At 36.4% G+C, this 20579-nt stretch overlaps 1 protein-coding gene and 1 long non-coding RNA gene across 2 annotated transcripts in view; both read left to right on the forward strand.

Moving 5' to 3' along the window:
- The window catches only part of LOC126213438 (uncharacterized), a 175981-nt gene that overhangs the window by 133399 nt on the left and 22003 nt on the right, over nt 1-20579 (forward strand). The window lies entirely within an intron of this gene.
- The window catches only part of LOC126213441 (uncharacterized), a 29637-nt gene continuing 10281 nt past the window's right edge, over nt 1224-20579 (forward strand). The window contains exons 1-3 of the long non-coding RNA XR_007541171.1: nt 1224-1435; nt 10163-10260; nt 17215-17338. This is a non-coding gene — a long non-coding RNA (uncharacterized LOC126213441). The remainder of the gene's footprint in view (nt 1436-10162; nt 10261-17214; nt 17339-20579) is intronic.

Here is a 20579-nt window from a genome sequence, read left to right on the forward strand (position 1 = left end):
ATTGTGTACAACATTGGGTCTGTTTCAAATAGTGCAGTTCATCAGTTCATGACATAAGTTCATAGCTTGTAGAAAAGAAACTAACGCTAAATCACAGTAAGACTCAGTTTTTACCGTTTCTAACGCACAATTCAACAAAACCCGACGTTTTAACTTCACAGAATGGCCATATCATTAGTGAAACTGAACAGTTCAAATTTCTAGCTGTTCATATAGATAGTAAGCTGTCGTGGAAAGCCCACGTTCAGGATTTTGTTCAAAGACTTACTGCTGCGATTTTTACTATTCTACTATATCTTAAGTGAATGATCATTCGACACGAAAATTAGTCAACTTTGCTTATTTTCATTCGCATATGTCGTATGATATTATATTTTGGGATAACTCTTCCCATTTTAAAAGGATATTTTTGGCTCAGAAACGGGCGGTTCAGGCAATAATTGCTGTTAGCTCACGAACCTCTTCTCGACCCCTGTTCACGAGTCTGGGTATTTTGACATTGGCCTTTCAATATATATATATTCCTTACTGTCATTTATAGTTATCAAAATTAGCTTATTCCCAAGAATAATCAGCCTTCACTCAGTTAGTATTCCGCAGAAATCAAACCGGCATTTGGATCGGACGTCCTTAACTCTTGTGCGGAGAGGTGTGTAGTATACTGCTACATCCATTTTCAATAAGCTACCACTCGAAGTCAAAAATCTTAGCAGTAATCCACGCGCTTTCAAATCGAAACTGAAGGGTTTCCTCATGGGTCACGCCTTCTATTCTGTCGAGGAGTTCCTTGAAAAATTAAGCTGATTCTTATTGTATTGTTGATTGCGTTTACTTAAACTTGTGGACTAACTTTTTTCGGGTTCATAAACATTTATTTTTATCTGTTATTTCTTTTATGTTGTAATTTAATGTACTGACATGTTCCATGACCTTGGAGATTTACTCCTCATTTTGGTCCTACGGAATTGACGTTTAAATAAAATAATGTATTGTGAAAGTTTCCATCGTCAATTGTTATTTAAAAAATCCTCAAAGCAACTTCGAGTAAAAACATGCAAAACAGTTTTTTTTTTCTGGTTCTAACATGTTGTCCAAAGATTTTAAATTTTATCCGTCTGGTGCTTCGAACATAGATATTGGTATCTATGGTCGAAGGTCTGGTGTTGCATTTACAACTTCGACTTTATCTTTCTTTGCTCAATAAGAAATCAACGAGTTCTTTGCTTAGCGGTTGCTCAACAATTTGAATTTGCAAAGTGCAAAGGAAAGACTGTGAATTTGGCGTTCAAACGGATAAGAAACAGTATTGAGGTATGCTTGAAGTCGTGCAGTGATGTTGTGAAAATTTATGTATGATTTAATGCACCAGCGCTTGCACTGTCGTGGAAGTGCGTATGGACCTTTGCAATCTAAAGCACCGTCCACTGGAATTTATGTAAGTATATACAACTGTTTCACCTTGTATGTAAATATATGCGTGCGTATTAAAATGTTTTTATCGTTAAAGCAACATAAAACTGGCACTAAAGAAGAGTTATTCTTTTGCAGTGCTTGAGCTGAAGACATGTTACTAATGAAAACGTTTATGTATTAAAAGAAGTAACTGGAAATTTTAACTCATCTGAAAATAGACTTGAGTGCCCGAAACTGGTTATTGCGCTGTAAGAAAAAATTTTGAAATTATTCGTGACTTGTTGCATTATTCACTAACAAGAATTTTTATTTAAGAGTAAAAATTATTGGTAAAACATAGCTGGTCTTTTTCCAATTAAGATTCCAGCCAGTTCATCTGGCTTTGCCCTGTAGGCCTGTACAAACTTTTGCGCGTACCATACTCACGCCGCATCGGTTTTCCTTTCGTGTTTGATTTGAACAAAATGGCTCCGTTGCGGGTTTTTATCCTACATGATTGCATGTATGGTTATGGTGTGATGTATGATCAGGCATAATTTTTTAGGACATATATTTAGTACAAAATATGCAGTTCACTGTAAAAGGTATTAACTACAAATAGATCTCTAGCATTGTATTGGGACTCTCAAAACTTCTCAGGTTTCTTGAAAGAAAACAGGTTGTTTCATAAAGGCCTGATAACCAGTCTCTTCCTGGATGACCATCTTTAAATGGTATTTTCATTGAATTTTGTTTAACAGTCTTGCACCTTGCTCTTTCACATGGACGTAGCATTTCTGCATGAGTGTTGGCCAGTGTAGTTTCAGCATGTGGAGGAAGAGCTTGGATGTGACAAAGGCCTAATTTATCCAGTGCTACCCTGCAATCTAAAGAAGAAATTAGAATAAAATTATGCAAATCCTTTATAAAGGATTATATTTAATTTCTTCTTTTTAGTCTGTAGTTCTGGACTCTCAAAAGAATAGTTTCACCCTTTAATTTTGGGACTCCATAAGCTGCTTCTCTAAATGTTTTAACCTTAATAACATTTGTGCACAACTGTTGACATGATTTACAGTGTAATTGCAAGCTGGGCACTTCTTAATGCAGGTCCTTGGCACTTCTCAAAACATAGTACGAAATAGTCATGTTTTGCCATCTCCACTCAGTATTGGTACGTAATTACCTAACTTTGTAATTTTTTAGGGGGTAAATGTAAAAATGCAGTGGTTGCATCTCATGTAATTGAAATTGTAATGAAATTACTTAGTCTCATTTGGGAGTGATAAAATAACACAATAAACCATGAATGTGTTTAACTTATCATGTCATTTTGTATTTAAATGTTATTGGGTAATAACAGTTCTATAGCCATCACAAAACCTTTGGAATAAGAGGAGATGAAAATGAACCTAGAAAGGGGAAAATATGGTATCATTGCATTTGATTTTTCAGTTTCTGAGCTAGCTGAGGATCACATGCCACTTAAAATTTCTTCTCATTTGCTGCTTTCTTTTTGGTATTTCTTCTTTTTGCCCAGTCTTTGCTTTCAAAACACTTCATACCTGCTCCTACAGTTTTTAACTTTGAACCCCATCTTAAGATTTTCTGTCAACTATTCATTGAAATACATATACAGGCAGTTAGTATGTGTTTGGTTGGATATATGAGGTACCTAATGTGAAGGTACTGAAAAAAGTTGGATGGAATCAAAATTCATGCTGCAACATGAATAAAAGATGGGATAAGTTTAGACAATTCCCAAGGTAAAATTTGCCAATTAATTGGGCAATGGAAGAAAGTGCAGCAGAAAAAATGTTGGAGGGAGACCATGGATTGACTGCCATAAGCAGTTTCAAATGGGTGTAGATTGTAGTATTTACACACAGATGGCCTATTCCATGCCAATTGGTCTAATATTGAGAAATGTTCCCACATGACCATCATGGATTTTGATGAAATTTTGTATGAACATTCACATATGTTCTCAATGAACACTGGCAAAGCTTCAGTTTCAGAAATTCAATACTTTCTGAGATACAGTCGCTTGTTTAAGACCATAGCACAGCTTTCTATAGTGCGTCCTTGAATTTTCAGCAACTTTGAGATATCCCTGTAAGTATTTGCATGAAAGAAACAAAACTTGGCCATCTTATACAACGTTTAGAGCTCTTTAAAGTAAAATATTAAGAAAGGATTTCTGAGCAATTTTCATATAGATAATTTGAAGCAAAATTGGGCGAAAAAATAGCTGTTTAAAAAAATGTGAACTTTAGTTTTTTATATCTCCAAAAGTAATTGTGGGATGGACATGAAACTTTGCACACCATCACTCACCAACACAAGATCTTAGAATATAAAATTTCATTCTCCTATTGCTTCCTTTATTTCACAAATCTAGGGTGAAGTTTACAATTTTTCAAAAAGTGCTAAAAATGGGTGTTTTTAGTCAAATTTTTCAAAAAAGTGTTTTCTTCAAACTCTTCTAAACTATGGTCATTAGAAAGAGCATATTCTAAACTATCTAGAAAAGTGGATTTGGTTTTGCAATGCAAGCATATAAGGCCCTAAAAAGTAGCATCATCAAAGAGGTGCACTGGAAGTTTGAACACATTTTTCTGTCACTCAAATTATACCTGAAACCTTTTATTATGCCTAATAAATGTTTTAGTGCCTTGAATAATTGAAAAAAAAAAGATCTGGTAAATAGGCAATGAAACTGTCAGAAAAACTTGAAAACTATGAGAAGTAGCCCTTCTGCTTTTATCGTAAGTATTCATCTGCATAAAACTCTTCTCATTTGAGAGAGAGAGAGAGAGAGAGAGAGAGAAAAAGAGATCATAAAGGATTCAATGAATAATAGCTTCATATTTTTTGTACTTCTCAAAATTGTAAATATTTACAAGTGGAAAATGAAGACCTAATTTTTGGATTCAATTGTATAAAACATTTTTCCAAAAAAGAATTGGTTTACTTGAATCATGCATCAAGTGATGCAAATTTTCCAATCAATATTGCAGAGATTTTAATACCTAGGTGTTGTAACTTGTGAATGTTTTTCTTAAAGTTATTAGGGAAACATGTGAATTTGGTTGGTTAAACATCTAAGAGTTTTAATTTTGTATTTAATCACACTTAAATGTAGCCTACTACCTTGGTAAATAAGTAACCACTAGTTTCACAGAGAAAATTCAAGATTCACTGTTTATAGAAAATATAATGGCAACAATTACTTTAACAATCAGATTGTTTCATTATAGTGAGCATTGTTTGAACCATCTGTATTTCAGTGGTGTGTTTGCAGCATAGTGAGTGGGTTCTCTTGACTGAGTGTGGCTTGTTAAGTGATTCGTAAGACCATCAAAGTTTGTAATCTAATTTACAAAAACTTGTTTTATCTTTTATAGCATATCTCTTATTAGATTTTTTCATTGGTATTATACATTGTGTATAATTTCATTCAGTAGCAATTTGTCTGAAATTTAAGCAGATTATAATTTGCACTTAGAGGCCAAATACATTATTTAGTTACCAATTAGAGATGGATGCAGAAGGGAACAGCATACCTTCCTGCTCAATTGGGCAAGGAGATAGTGTAACAGTGTCATGTCATTTTCTTTGCCAAAAAAGCTGCTTTAAAATTGTTTGCGGATTTTAGTGATGAGGAAAAAGTTGTTGGTCCGATGTTCTGAAGCAAAGCTGGACAATACCTCTCAAGTTTGCCTACACCATGAAGCCCTGTTATTGGCACAATATGAGAGGCTACAAAAAAATGCTTCAATCCCTTTGGGAAGGTGAATCATAATGTTAAGGCAGGAATTCACACTCTTGATACTGAAATAGCTAATAAGGCTTCTGATATGTTGAAGAAGCAGCTTCATAATAACATAAAGGCTGGTCAGAAAATTTGTCCGGCTTGCAGGTCTACCTTAAATAAACACTTGGACGAAGCTTTATCAGCCTCATCACATTCTGATGAGGACTTTACACCAAAAGAAGAATTAAATAGTAGCTTATTGTTTATCGGTATTTCACCCGTGAAGAGAACAGTAAGCTACAGAGATAAGCCCCAATATGTGAAGAAGAAACTTCAAAAGGCTCAAAATGTGATTAAAAACAGAATTGTAAATGCAATGGGAGTAAACCGACAAATTGAAGATGCTAGTGAAATTAAGGAATGTGGAAACTGCCAAGATGCAGAATGCAATTCATAAAGTACAGATGCAAATTTTAACCTTGGCACCTGTAAGTTGGACAGTCAGACAAACAGCAGCTCAATTTGGCATGTCCGAAAGAATGGTGAAGAATTCTCGGAAGCTTAAAGCAGAGGAGGTCATTCTGGCACTTCCCGAAAATAGGCAAAGCAGGAAATTACCAGCAGAAGTTGCTAGTAGAGTGCGAAATTTTTTTGAAGATGAGTATAGTAGGGTGTGCCCTGGAAAAAAGATACTATTTCAGTTAGACTTTCAGATAGAAAGACATACATGCAGAAAAGATTGTTACTTTGCAATTTACGGGAAATGTATGTTATCTATAAGAATATAAATGGTGCAGAAATAGGGTTCTCAAAGTTTTGTGAACTTATTACCAAATGGTGTGTAACAGTAGGATCAGCTGGAATGCATGCAGTTTGTGTCTGTGCAATTCACCAAAATGTTAAGCTTATGCTTAGCAGAGCTGGTATAAGTGAAAATTATAATGAGATTCTCAGCAAGGCAGTTTGCAGTTTGAACTCTTAAACAGTGCATGCTACATCGCTGTGAAAGGTGTCCTGGGCCCAAAGCTATAGCATCTGAAATAGCCAGCTGTTTCCTAGATCATGAGCCACAGGAAGTTATTGTGTTTAAGCAATGGATACATACTGATCGGGCCACACTGGACTCGAAGTAAATGGTAGTGGATGAATTTATTGAAGATGTACAAAATAAAATGTGGAGTCTGTCATGCCATCATTACATTGCCAAGCATCAAAGCATGCATCTTAAAGGCCTTAAATGTCATCTGAAAGACGAAGAGCTTGTTGTCCTGATGGATTTTGCAGAAAATTATTCTTTTATCATTCAGGATGCTGTGCAAGGCTTCCACTGGGACAATAGTCAAGCAACAATTCATCCATTTGTTATCTACTTCCGTCAAAATGAGAAAGTACAATATTTAAGTTTTTGCATTATCAGTGATTGTTTGCGGCATGACACTATTACAGTTCACGTTATTATCAAGGAGCTCATCAAATATATAAAAGCACGGTTTGCACGGATATCCCACATTCATTATTTCAGTGATGGTTCCAGTGCTCAATATAAAAATTTCAAGAATTTCCTAAATTTGTGCTATCATGATAGTGATTTGGGAATGACAGTCGAATGGAATTTTTTTTATACTAGTCACGGGAAATCGCCTTGTGATGAGATGGAGGTACAAAAAAGCGGTTAGCAGCAAGAGCAAGCTTGCAACAGCCACTTCATGGACAAATTCTTACCCCCCTGGATCTGTTTCACTTCTGCTCTTAAAACATTAATGGAATTAAATTTGTTTTCGTCAGTAAAGATGAAATTGGAAAAAAAATATTGTCACAAGAAGAGAGGTTTAAACTTGGACAAACTGTAGCAGGCACTAGAGCAAATCATCACTTTTTACCTATTGATGAAACAACAATTCACGTCAGCAGAGTTTCAAATGATTGTTCATCTTTTCTAGCTAAAATGGGTCACAGTAATGAAGGAGGCATATTAATGTCTGCTCTCCAACCAGGACAATATGTTGCATGCATCTATGAAAACGTGTGGTGGATTGGGAATATCTGAGACACCTCCACAGAGCAAAGGGATGCGTTAATAAACTTAATGCACCCACATCGTCCAGAAAATTCATTTTATTGGCCACCAGGAAGTGACAAGTGCTGGGTTCCAGAACACCACATTATTACAGTTGTTCCAGCTCCATCAGTAAATTCGTCTGACTGGCAATACACCATTCCTCTTGATATTCATCAGAAAATTAATGTAGCATATCAAAAATTGAAATAGGTTAGAGGAAACAATCTAAGGAACCCAAGAGTGCCTTCTAATTTTACACAGGGCACTTAAATAATTTTACTATCAGGCTTGGGAAACTGTGTAAAGAAACCCTTATCAGGCTTGGGATCCTGTGGTAAAGAAACCCACCCATGGCTGTTGTTGCTAAGCTATGGGGCGTGGCCCCTATGGGAATGGGAATGCTGGTTTTCTCAGGTGAAATGAAACTAGCGGTGGTTAAGCCACCGTGGACCATAGCAACTCATTTATACACTTCTTTTCCATCAGTAAGCTGGTGTTGTTCATTAAACAGGCAACTAATAATTAGATGATTATGCAAATAAATTTTACGATTTACATTCATTCTTAATAATTGTGTGTGTGTGTGTGTGTGTGTGTGTGTGTGTGTGTGAAAGAGAGAGAGAGAGAGAGAGGGTGGGGGGGTGACAATTAAGAAATAACGTTTTTATTTTTATTCTTTTGCTATTCAGACTTAAGCTAGGTCCTATTCATCAGGACTTCTTATTTCACTTATCCCAGACATTAATAAACATATATAAGGCAAAATAAAAGATTTCAGGTATAATTTGAGTGCCAGAAAAATGTGTTGAAACTTAGTGCGCCTCTTTGAAGATGCTACTTTTTAGGGCCTTATATGCTTGCATTGCAAAATTACATAGTTTAGAATATGCTCTTTCTAATGACCATAGTTTAGAAGAGTTTGGAAAAAACTCTTTTTGAAAAATTTGACTAAAAATACCATTTTTAGCACTTTTTGAAAAACCGTCAACTTTACCCTAGATTTGTGAAATAAAGGAAAGCAATAGGAGAATGAAAATTTATATTCTAAGAGCTTGTGTTGGTGAGTGATGGTGTGCAAAGTTTCATGTACATCGCACAATTACTTTTGGAGATATAAAAAACTAAAGTTCGCATGTTTTTAAAAACAGCACTTTTTTTGCCCAACTTTGCCTCAAATTATCTATTTGAAAATTGCTCAGAAATCCTTTACTTACTATTTTACTTTAGAGCTCTAAAAGTTGTATAAGATGGCCAAGTTTTGTTTCTTTCATGCAAATACTTAGATATCTCATCTCAAAGTTGCTGAAAATTCAAGGACACACTATAGAAAGCTGTGTTATGTTCTTAAACAAGTGACTGTATCTCCGAAAGTATTGAATTTCTGAAACTGAAGCTTCACCAGTGTTCATTGAGAAGATGTGTGAATGTTCATACAAAATTGCATCAAAATACATGAGGGTCATGTGGGAGCCTCTAGACCGCTTGGCATGGAATGACCCAGATGAAACCAGCACAGAGTACATGTGAGAAACTGCATCACACCGTTCTTTTGAAAATGGTTATTTAAGTGTGTGATATGTATAGGATACCCTGTAAAATAGAAATTGAAGAAAGTTAAACTTTAAATTTACATATGAAAACTAATTTGGACAATTTTTGGTGTTAAGTGAGCTGTCCCAACTGGACCAAAATTGTTTGCACAGATTTATCTCAAAGGTAGTTTTAGTATTCGAAAAAGCTGTTTCTTTCAAAGTGGAAGGTGTAATTTCAAATTGACTTCAGTTAGGGTGCGCATATCGTGAATTCCTTTATCAGAAGGATGCTGTAAAACTTACTGTTTGTATGCATGCCAGTGAGGATTATATGCAAAGTGCTACTGAGGGCTTCGGTTTTCAGGTGAAAGTGTGTACTTACGAATGAAACCTGTTGATGTACATTGTTGAGGTCCATAATGATATAGTAGGACCTTCTGTACAGGTATTGGATTTTAGTTTATGGAAAATTGGTCACAATGACACATTATAGGATTGATTGGGAGATACACCTGCATTGCAGTTTTCCTTGCCTTAAGGCAATTGTGGCTTGAAGCACTACAGCATGTCTTCAGGAATTATTTCCAATTTGTATGATTGGGTGCAGAGGACCTGTACCTTAACTGACCTGTTCCCCGGAATTAACACCTGTAGACTTCCATTTGTGGGGAAAGCTGAAAGAAACTGTCTAAAAGGACATACCAACTACACCTGATAAAATGCAACGATGTATTACTGCAATAAGAGTGCCCGTGTGGGAACTTTTTAAAATACGTACTCAGAAATGGCTCAGACTAGAAGTCTGCGAAAGACACCACTGACATTCTGTTTTCCCTACTTTAATGCCAATAAGCATTGTTCCATTTAAAGAGTATGTTTTCACACAAAAATACTTTATAAATATTATGTCGATTGCCCAACAGTACCGAGGCCCTGACTACCAATTCATTGTGTGAGAACTGCACATCAGTATCACTTTTCATTTCTGCAATATTTGCAGTGCAAGTTTTAGGTGATTCACCCTAAAAGGTGAAGTAAGACCTTCTGTGGACCTTAGTTTCTACAAAATTGATGTCACGACAGCCTTACTATATATCAGTTGGGAAATGCCATACCTGATGGCAGTTGTGGCAGCTGTAAAACAATTGAATTGGTTGAGCGAAGAGACTGAGGGATCTTTTGACATTGATTACCACATTCTTAAACTTGTGACAAATTCAGATACCTCAAGAGTTTCTACATCAAACCAGTCAGAAGCCTGCTCACCAAATTTTCATTACTCTTTATTATAAGATAAATTGTGGTGGTTCAAATTCTGAAAAACCCGTATTTTGGTGGATTTCGTAGCTTTCATGTAAATTTTTAAGTGTTCTTTTTGTCATGTATTTCGCTGATACAATTTTATTTTGTGACTCATTGCAGGTTACCAGGCAGGTCAGCATGAAAATTTCATCACCAGCACTGACGATGTGGAGGGTGAATGGACAGAGTTCGAGCGTCATACGGTACACTTTAGACAGGTATGTGCTGGGCAAAATTGAGGGATGAAAAAGACTCACTGTGGTTAGACACCTGTGTCAGAAAGCTGCTACGAAAACAAAGGGGGCTTCACCACAAATTTAAATGTAGCCAAACCCTCGCAGACAAACCAAATGATGCCAAAATTAACTTAGGGAGGGCTTTGTGTGAAGCATTCAGTGAAGGAATTTGAAAGTAAAATTCTATCTACTGACTTAATGAATCTTACGTGGTGGTCCTGCAGCAAATCGGTAAATTTATCGAAGCATATTTCCAGACAATCTGACCATAATGGGATTGTAATAAAGAATGACGCAGTAAAGACTGAAATGCTATGTCCTTTTCCAAAACTGTTTCACGGAGGAAGATCACAATGTAGTTCCTGTTTAATTGATGCACAAATGACAAAATCACAGATATGAAAATAAGTGCTCAAGGGATAGAAAAGAAACTGAAATTGCTCAGCAGAGGAAAGGAAACTGTACCTGATGGAACCATACCAGTAAAATTGTACAAAGAGTATGTGAAAGAACTTTCCCTTAAGTTATTCCCATTTTCAAGTAGGGTCATCGAAAATACTCCCAAAACAATACTCCTACATGTGATTTGGTCTCTCGTCGAATTTTGAAATGTGTTTTATGCTCTTGTATTATGAAATTTATGGAGACTGAAGATCTCCTCTGTAGCAATCGACATGTGTTCCAAAAAGAATGATCATGTGAAACCTAACTCACGCAGTTCATCCATGAAACCCAGAAAGCAGCAAATATGGGCACCCAGATTGATTCCACGTTTGTTGACATTCAGAAGTCATTAGATATTGTTGCACATTACCACCTAAAGAATAAAATAAGTGTACGGGATGTCAAACTGTGACTGAATTGAAGAATTTTTAGCCATCAGAACACAGCGTGCTGTTTTCAACTGAGAGGAGCATTCCGATGTAAGAGTAAATTTGAATGTGCCCCATGGGAGTGTTAAAGGACCGTTACTTTCACACTATATATAAATGAACTTCTAGATGTCAGAAGGTCCATGAGCCTTGTTGCAGATGGTGCTGTCATCACAGAAAACTCTCAACAATACAAAATTTTAGCAGACTGCCGGAAGACCTACAGAGTATTGATGCTTGTAGCAGGTTGTGACAATTGACCCTCAACGTAAACAAACGCAAAATATTGCGAATACATACAGAAAGACATTTTATTGAAACTTCCTGGCAGATTAAAACTGGGTGCCGGACCGAGACTCTCTCAGGACCTTTGCCTTTCGCGGGCAAATGCTCTACCAACTGAGCTACCCAAGCACAACTCGCGCCCCGTCCTCACAGCTTGCCCGCGAAAGGCAAAGGTCCCGAGTTAGTCTCTATCCGGCACACAGTTTTAATCTGCCAGGAAGTTTCATATCGGCACACACTCCGCTGCAGAGTGAAAATCTCATTCTGGAGACATTTTATTGTATGATTATTCAGTTGCATAACATTGACTGGATGCAGTTACTTCCATAATGTATGTAGGAGTATGCGTACAGAGTGATTTGAAGTGGAATGACGAAATAAAATTAATGATGGGTAATGCAGATGGCTGTCTGAGATTTGTTGGATGAATTCTCAGGCAGTGTAGTCTGTCAAGAAAGGAAGTAGCTTAAAATACCCTCATTCAACCAATACTTGACTGTTCCTCAAGAGTCTGGGATTCTTACCTGATCGGACTAATGGAGGAAATAGAAAAGATTGAAAGAAGAGCAGTATGTTTCGTTACAGGTTCATTTAGTAAATGTGAAAGTATCACACTTGTGCTCATTCAGCTCCATTGGCAGACACTCAGTGATGTTCGTGTCACTGTATGGTCTGCTGGTAAAATTCAGGAGATGTATGTTTCTAGAAGAGACAGCCAAATATATTTCTGCCTCCTAAATATCTCTCGTGAAAACACAATGAGGATAAAGTTAGTTATTAGAGACCACACACTGGCTTACAAGCAATCGTTCTTCGCTGCAAATCTATGCGGTTGGAACAGGAAAAGGGTCAGTGACCAGTACTGAAAGTACCATACACTGTAAAGTGGCCTGCAGAATATAGACATAGATGTAAGATTTCTCCCAAATATCAAAGTTTCTCTTACTGAAGCAAAACGCCACAGAAATAAACCTGCCTGTGAAATGAAACACTTCACAATTTGTCTGATGCTGCTTTCTCAGCGGACTGATGTGAGTGTAGTCAATCCATGATAAATACTGATTACTCGATGCTCTAGGTTTTAGAGTTAAATCTTCCAGTGTGGAATATTCCATTAAAGTAGGACACACTTACAATATATTAAAGTTTAAAATTTTGCACTTTATAAATTTTTTGATAAGGCAGGACTTTTTACTGTATGGCAACAATGGTTTGTGACCCATTATTGCTTTTCCTCATTTTGTAGCCATTTTTATAATGCCATATGTTTTTTGTCTGGTGGGAGTGTGAATTATTAGAGATTTTGGACCTTCATTTTAACTAATCGGCAGGTAAGAATTATTTTTATAACTGTTACATACCCTAATGTATTGCATAAAGAGTATAAAACTGAAGTACGTAAATTACAGGTTAGAGTAAACAATGTAATACAACAGCATTAACTTTAATGTAACATGAGTCACTTTCATGTAATTAAGTTTTTATACCAAGAGAGAGAGATTTGAGATAAAGTTATCTTGTTCAGTAATTTACTTCTTGGTGTGAATGTGTAACTAATATTACTACTACAAATTTCCCAATGTCAACCAATATTTTAAAAACAGAAAATTAAATGTGTTGTTTGAGTCACGTAATCTGAGTCACAATTATTTTAAGATTAGAAGAATAGGATGCCCTTAGCAGCAGCAGCAGCAGCAGCAGAAAGACAGAGTAGGAGGAGGGAAAAGTTAGAGTGAAGGAAAATATGGAGAATTTAAGAAGCATCTAGAAGAAGCTCAAAAATCCAGCAGAAGCAGAAACAAAAGTTTCTGCAGTTGAGTCAACATACGCAAGGACTGATATTAGATGAAAAAGAGCTAAAAATAGGGATAAGAGTTAAAAACAGAGGCAACATAAGATGCAAGAACAGCAGCCTAGTAAAGCACATTTGTCACTATATATGTCACTCGAGTGCTGCAATTGCTTGCATTAGCAAGGTGCTGTCAACTGTACCTGAAAATGTGAAGGTAGTTTCAATCTGGTCAGATGGACCCGCCTCACAATTTAAAAACGAATATATTACTTACTGCTGCTGCACCTCAGTTTGTCATTTCATAACGTGGAAATCTATTGAAACATATTTGCTACATCCCAAGGTAAAGGAGCCATAGATGGAATTTATGCAGTTGTGGAACGGCTAGTGGGAATGTGGTAAAAAGTGAAAATTCATAGTGGGTGATGTGTCAACTTTAGCTCAGGTAGGTGCAAGTACCATGACTATGCAGGTTTTTTCATGTGTCTGTTGTTAAAATTCAAGGAATCACTGTGAAACTTAATCTGGCTGAAATATTTTCTTCGGCACCATCAGTACCACACATTAAAAGCATTCATTGTTTTCACTACAAGAAAGGAGTACTACAAACATATCTGCTATCTCCAAAGAATTTTATGCTGCAGATCATAATACTGAAGAAACCATAGAAAGTGTGAAAATTGGAGCCTGGTACAAAGTATAATATGTTAAATTCAATGCCAGAGAAGGACATGCAGTTTTTGGAAATTCTTACTTAATCAGTGCACTGGAGTGTGCTGGTCACTACTGGAAATAGCCTGTAAAATATGATGAAATTATAAAGAAAATCAATCCACTTGATTTCAAGGATATTTTCAATTCTGACTTTTAATTGAATTTACAGTTCATTTTCCCAGATGTTGTGCTCTCTTATAATCTTTCATAGAGTTTGAAAAGTGAAATGTTAATGTTAGGTTTGTTATTTGCCAATTGTCGTATTTTCATTTTTCTGCTTGCAGAAAAAATGTTTTTCCAACCAGAAGTAGCAAGTAATGAGTCGCGTAACATTGAGTCATGTGCTTTTTCAATATATTAAAATATTTCTCATGGTATAAATATTTTTAGAAATCTGTCACTTGAATGTCAACCTAATATACATTTTCTATTAATTGAACCAGATCCAACTCCTAATATTTTTAGGACACTTTTGACTTAAAATGCACTTTAGGAATAAGATGTCCCAAATTTGTAACATGAGTCACAACATAAATTACATTCTTGTTCTTTAAGTTTAATGCTCTTCCCTGCTTAAACAGCACTTAAAGATCTTTGCCTGAATAACACTGCAGCATTAAAACAAAAATGAGAGGGAAAAAATGCAACTTAAATTGCAAATGAAATGTGCCGTTTACACCAACAAAATACAGTGCACACAAAATTGCCAACAGCAAAATTTGTTAAAGGCTTCATGATGAACGTTATGTAACACTTCATAACAAAATGTTTCCAATGAGCATGACATGACTGTTTACATTAGGTTACTTTGAGCAGTTGGCAGCAGGCTCATGTGCACATGCAGTTGAATCCCATATGAGTAGCATCTTCTTCCACTTCTGGCGACTTGAAGTGCGGCTGTTGGCTGCATCGGCAATAGTAACAAGCAGACGCGTGCTACTCCGAAACATTTTTCTGGCGTGCCCAACCTGCCAGACTTGCGCATACGCAGACTGGTTGAGTTACAGTGGGAAGGGAAGGGGGTTAGTCTCCGTGTGACCTGTTTACTTTTGGTGATGTAGCTGTTTTTCTTTGTTTACAGCTTCCATATCAAATGGAAACAAAAAAATTTCTTTGGCCAGAAGCTATAAAGTGCTTTAAAATACATTCACATAATTATGGAAGGCTAAAATATGTTATTAGTTTGATTCCCGATTTTATTTTATTTCTTCTTATTTCTGGGTTTTTGACACTCGGGCCTTAATTGCCTTACAGAAAAATGAAGTTATTTATGTCAAATTTCCAAAGAAATTGGGCTTTTATTAATCTTTTCTGCGGAGGCAGTAAATTTGTTTGAAACACTGTTGGCTAGCGTCAACTGTTTGCTGAATTTCAAGTGCATGTTTTTTCTTATGGCACGTATGGGATTATGCCATAATAAAGAACCAAATATGAGATAATACAATACAATACTAGTACTCTGACAATTTGCATTCTGGAAACCACAGGTTGGGGCCTATTTGTTTGAATCTGGACATACGAATGTGCACTGTAAGCCAAATCATGCATTAGAGTATGGTTTATGATGTAATGTAGGATCTCTTAATACTGTATACGCATGAACATAGCTTCCTACTTGATTGTAGCTGCACATGTGCAATAACGCGTATTTTGTGGCACTCTGACAGCTGCTGAAATGAATTCTAACCAGTTGCAGGAAAGTATTGTGAATGGTGGTTTTAAGTGTTACTTTCAAAGTAAATTTCATTTTATGCAATATGAATTGTTACATGTGGAAATGTGCTTATAATTTCTTAAATCAGTGTTTGATTTTTATTTAAAACTTAACACTTTGAGGACCAGCCACTTGGAAAAATTTGTAGCCCAGAAGACGAGACATTACATTGTAAATAAATTTTACTGGCACATTTGTCTGATGTAGTGGAACACACACACACACACACACACACACACACACACACACACACACACACACACACACACACATAGTGAATGTTATATTATATGTAAAAGTTTAGCTTTTCGTCTAGCTACACTGTGCATGTTAATTTAAACCATTAACTTTTCCTATTTGTGTGTTCGTGTAAAGCAGGGACATTGCTAATGGCTGACTACATGATGTATCCTATGCTCTGAATATCTGGTATCATTGGCTGGCAAGATCATGTGACATGAACTATGATTGAGTGCAATCCTGATTTCAGTTTTTGGAAACTAATTGCTGTGTTTCGTGGAATTCAAATTTATAATTGTGTAACACGAAAATATGCAGTGTACATGTTGCGGTACATCAAAGAGCTTTCCAAAACATGTTTCTTTCAAGGGGGATCGTTTTATATAGTTCCAGGAGGTTCTACGCAGGTGTACAAGACATTAACCATTCAAAGAATTCATAAGTTTCACTGTTCCTAGGGAAAATATACTGTCACTGTATTTTCACCCAGGAGAAAGTGTTGTTTTAACTGGGAAATCCAGGCATTTTTTCCTTGTCCGCGTATACACCCTGTAGATGCTTCACTGAAAGCTAGTTCTGTAAATTTCTATAATCTTTCATGGGATAGTTTGTCTGCTTCTGCCAGTACATTTTTCCACCATCTCTGAAACGCTCGCCCATGGATCAAACAAATCTTTCACCATTTGTTTTGCCAGTCTTTTAATTCAGTGTCCTTTGTTAGTCATAAGTTGTACAGATCCCACACACTTGAACAGTTTTCGAGGATGCTTCACATGAATGCTTTGTTAGCAATCTCGGTTGTAGACTGATTTGATTTTCCTAGTATCCTGCTAATGCTAGAAGTAAAAAAGATTTGCAAGTACCACCCTAAATTAAACTTTCCAAACATAGCAATATAATGTTTTAAAGATCTTCAGAAATGTTGTGTAAAGTGTCTGATGAACAAGAACTGACAGAGGATTTGACAGATGGAAAGATTAAAAGATGCCCCTTCTTGAATCTTTAACTCAGATAACCTTTTTTAAAATGAATACCCTAGCCAGCAACCCCTGTGCAAATTAAAATATCTTCTTGCTTATTCATTATTGGAATTATCTGATAACAAAACATGGAAAAAACTTTGAAGCTTGGTCCTTTACAATATTTCTTAATGAAATTTGAAAGAACTAGCAAGTTTCTATAGACCTGATACTTCTGCACTGTATAGCTGCTGATGCATTTGGCTTACATATTGCTAGTGAAATTCTTTTAGTGTCTGAAAAGATAACATCCATTCCAGATCAATTGTTCCTGACCGGGACTTTTTTCATTACTTTCAGGTGGTATAGCAGAAGTGGTAGAAAATAGCACTGAATGCAGATCCTTTTCGGCTTCATGGATTGGTTCATTATGTGATGTGCAAACACTGCATTCTAAATCTGGAGCTTTTTCACATGGGTTAGGGTAAGTTTTGGTCAGTAACTACCCATGTTACCTTCTCAATTAGTATGATTTGGTGTGTCAAAAATAACCTTATTTTATGAATAGGAACTTGATTGATTGAACAAAAACAGGTGCATGCTAAGGAGTGTGGCATCTGTTGGTAGCACCTTATCAGAAAATGAGTCTTCGCTTCCCCTCTGCTCAAATTGTTTCACATTAATAAAGATACGCATTTAAAGGCAAAATACTGGGAATACTTCCTTAACTGCTTGTCATGTGTGATGAAGCAGCTCTCCTCTGTTGAAAGCTATGTCAATCAACTTTATTCCACAACTAGATCTTCGACACTGTCTGCTCTTGTCTGACATCGTGTTTGTATTTGTACAAATTTCAATTGCCTCTAGGCTTAGTAGGTGAAAATCAGCAGATCTGACGTCAGAAAAACTGTTTGTGACTTGGCTTCTGCCATCCTTTGGAAACATTAGATGTGCTGAAACATTAGATGTGCTGAAACAGTAGTGGCCATAGTGATGTTATGGTTGACTGTTGTCTGTTATTCTGCATTTGTTTGTGTATTCTCAGGGGAGAACTGACTGCAAAAATAATTCAGCATTTGAGTTGTTCACCTCCATAGCACAGGCTCAAATGTGTTCCACTTTTTTTAAAAAAAAATTATTTACTGACGCAGAGGTTTTGGCGCCAGTATTTATCTTTGTGCTTGCAAAGCATGCCTGTGTAGTGATACATACATTCGATGGCAGAAGTTAGTTGTTGCGGCACCTACCAACATTTTTCAGAACTTCCGCTTACTTTGCACTCGATTCTAAGCCGCAGGTGGTTTTTTTGATTACAAAAACAGGAAAAAAGTGTGGCTTAGATTCGAGTAAATACGGTACTCTCTCCTTTGTGTGTTGTCATTTATTGGAAAGCTTTCTCTGATATCTTAAACTGTATTAGTATTTCCCACATTACGTGAACCACTGTGTGTAGTTATGACATAGATAACCTTTCCCTGCGTTTGTACATACTCCCCCCCACCACACACACACACACACACACACACACACACACACACACACACACACACACACACACATTGTTATGCACTCATTCAGGCTATGCATGAGAGAGCAAAATGCATCTCTACAAGATGGCAATGTATTGTAATGTACAGCATCACTAACAAAAGAACAGTAGTGGACAACATCCTGAGGAACTTTGTAAGGCTCGAAAAGGACGAATCGCCTTTGGTGAAGGCGCACAAAGACATAATCCAAAATGACACTGGACTCTTCCTGATGAGTCAAAGAACTGTGATAAACTCCTTTTCTCGTCAGGGACAAATGTTCGTAAAACTTAAAATGCAAGGGCTTGTGTATAATGAATTGGAGTCGGTGAGTTCAGTACAAAACAATGACTGTGCACTAATTCAACTTTGTTCATTGTTCTAGATATTTTTGCTTCTTGTGTTATGCACCTGTAAAAATGTTCTGATTCAAAATTTTTGTCTTGAATGTTCTTTAGCTGATACTGAAATGTATAAGAACTCATTTTTCAATATGAAAAATTTTCAGGTACTTTTTTGGTTCTTCGTTTAGTGAAGAAATTCTCCTAAATGTAAGTCGATGTTCACGAGTCTATAACCACACATTTCTTATGTGCTTCAAAATTCGACTAGTTACGACAATGTGAAAACAAAACCAACACAACTGTGAAATCATTGTCCTGTAAGATGGCTCTAATAGGATAGTGGTGAAACCCTTGTGGCAGCACCTGTTATCTTCAACCTTCAGTTGCAGAAGAGAGGATCTTTTGCTGCTGGAGACAAGCCCACCAAATGGAGACTGAAACAGTCACACACACATCATCCTTTAAACTGGTTTGAACTGTGTGAGGATCTGACACATCAGTTGATAGAAATTCATTTACCTGTCCTGCAGTGTTCGGGGGGGGGGGGGGGGGGTATGCCAAATCCTCTCATTTTTCTTTCAGTTAAAGTAGAAAAATCGAAATGGAAGTGCCTTAGAGGCAAAGAGAACTTAATAATTTTGTCATCTAATGATCGAGAAAAATATCAGTAGAAATGCAATTCCACTTTGTCTTGGTTTCATTGCAGTAATTTCTTAAAATAAATGCTTTTTGTAAGAGCTGTGCAGTGATTTGAAAGTGGAGGTAGGATCGAGCTAAAGAATTTAAGTATTTACACCATGTAGTACTACATAACATCTTATGTATTAATCAAACTTAGACATAGAAAAATCTATAAATGTAATTATATTTTTCAGCATGTGCCATTTTAATCTCCAACTAGAAAGTAATCAAGTAGAATGTAGCAAGTTTTTATTACAGTCCGTCCACAGGAAAGTCTCCTTAATTTATTCATCTCTTCTATTTCCAGATAAAAAAATGTACATTCTACTAATTGTAGGAAGTGGATAACAAGTAATGTTTAGCCTTCTAGTGTAAAGTGTGGCTCGCTGTAAAACCATAGCAGATGATTATCTAGTATGATCTGATGTTGCCGAGGGAAAATTTCATTTATGTTTGTGTTTCTCTGGGTGTGGATCATTAAAATAACATGTGGGACCAACAATAAGCCTTAAATGATTGCAGTGGCTTCAGCCGTTTAGGTGCTTACCATACCAGGCTGCTTCTACTCTGTTGTGGTCTTTCAGTCTGAAGACTGGCTTTATGCAGCCCTCCGTGCTAGTCTATCCTGTGCGAGCCTCTTCACCTCTGAATAACTACTGCAACCTACATCCTTCTCACACTATTTAGTGTATTAATCTCTTACTCTCCCTCTACAATTTTTGCCCTCCACGCTGCCCTCCAGTACTAAATTTGTAATCCCTTGATGCCTCAGAACATGTCCTACCAACTGATCCCTTCTAGTAAAGTTGTGCCACAAATTCCTCTTCTCCCCAATTCTGCTCAGTACCTCCTCATTAGTTAACCCTAGGATGCATGGTGCCGAAAACACACATGAATGCATATGCAGGGCCTCAATTTAAAATTTTCCTCTTTTCATATAATCATTCTTTGGAGTTAAATTTTTCTGTCAAATTTGTCATATTGAAAGATTCCTAAGATGCAGTAACAGGATCTGGTGGGCCTGATTAACATTTTATTAATTTAAAAAAAAAAAACTCTAATAAGAGTGAATTTTTATTAGTTACATCCTTTTACATACAACATATACAAATAATTTTATTAATTCACTTATAAGTTGCAGTTTACATTTTATAATATTTATTACAACCAA

This window comes from Schistocerca nitens, chromosome 11 (genome assembly GCF_023898315.1).
Source record: "Schistocerca nitens isolate TAMUIC-IGC-003100 chromosome 11, iqSchNite1.1, whole genome shotgun sequence".
Taxonomy (NCBI): domain Eukaryota; kingdom Metazoa; phylum Arthropoda; class Insecta; order Orthoptera; family Acrididae; genus Schistocerca; species Schistocerca nitens.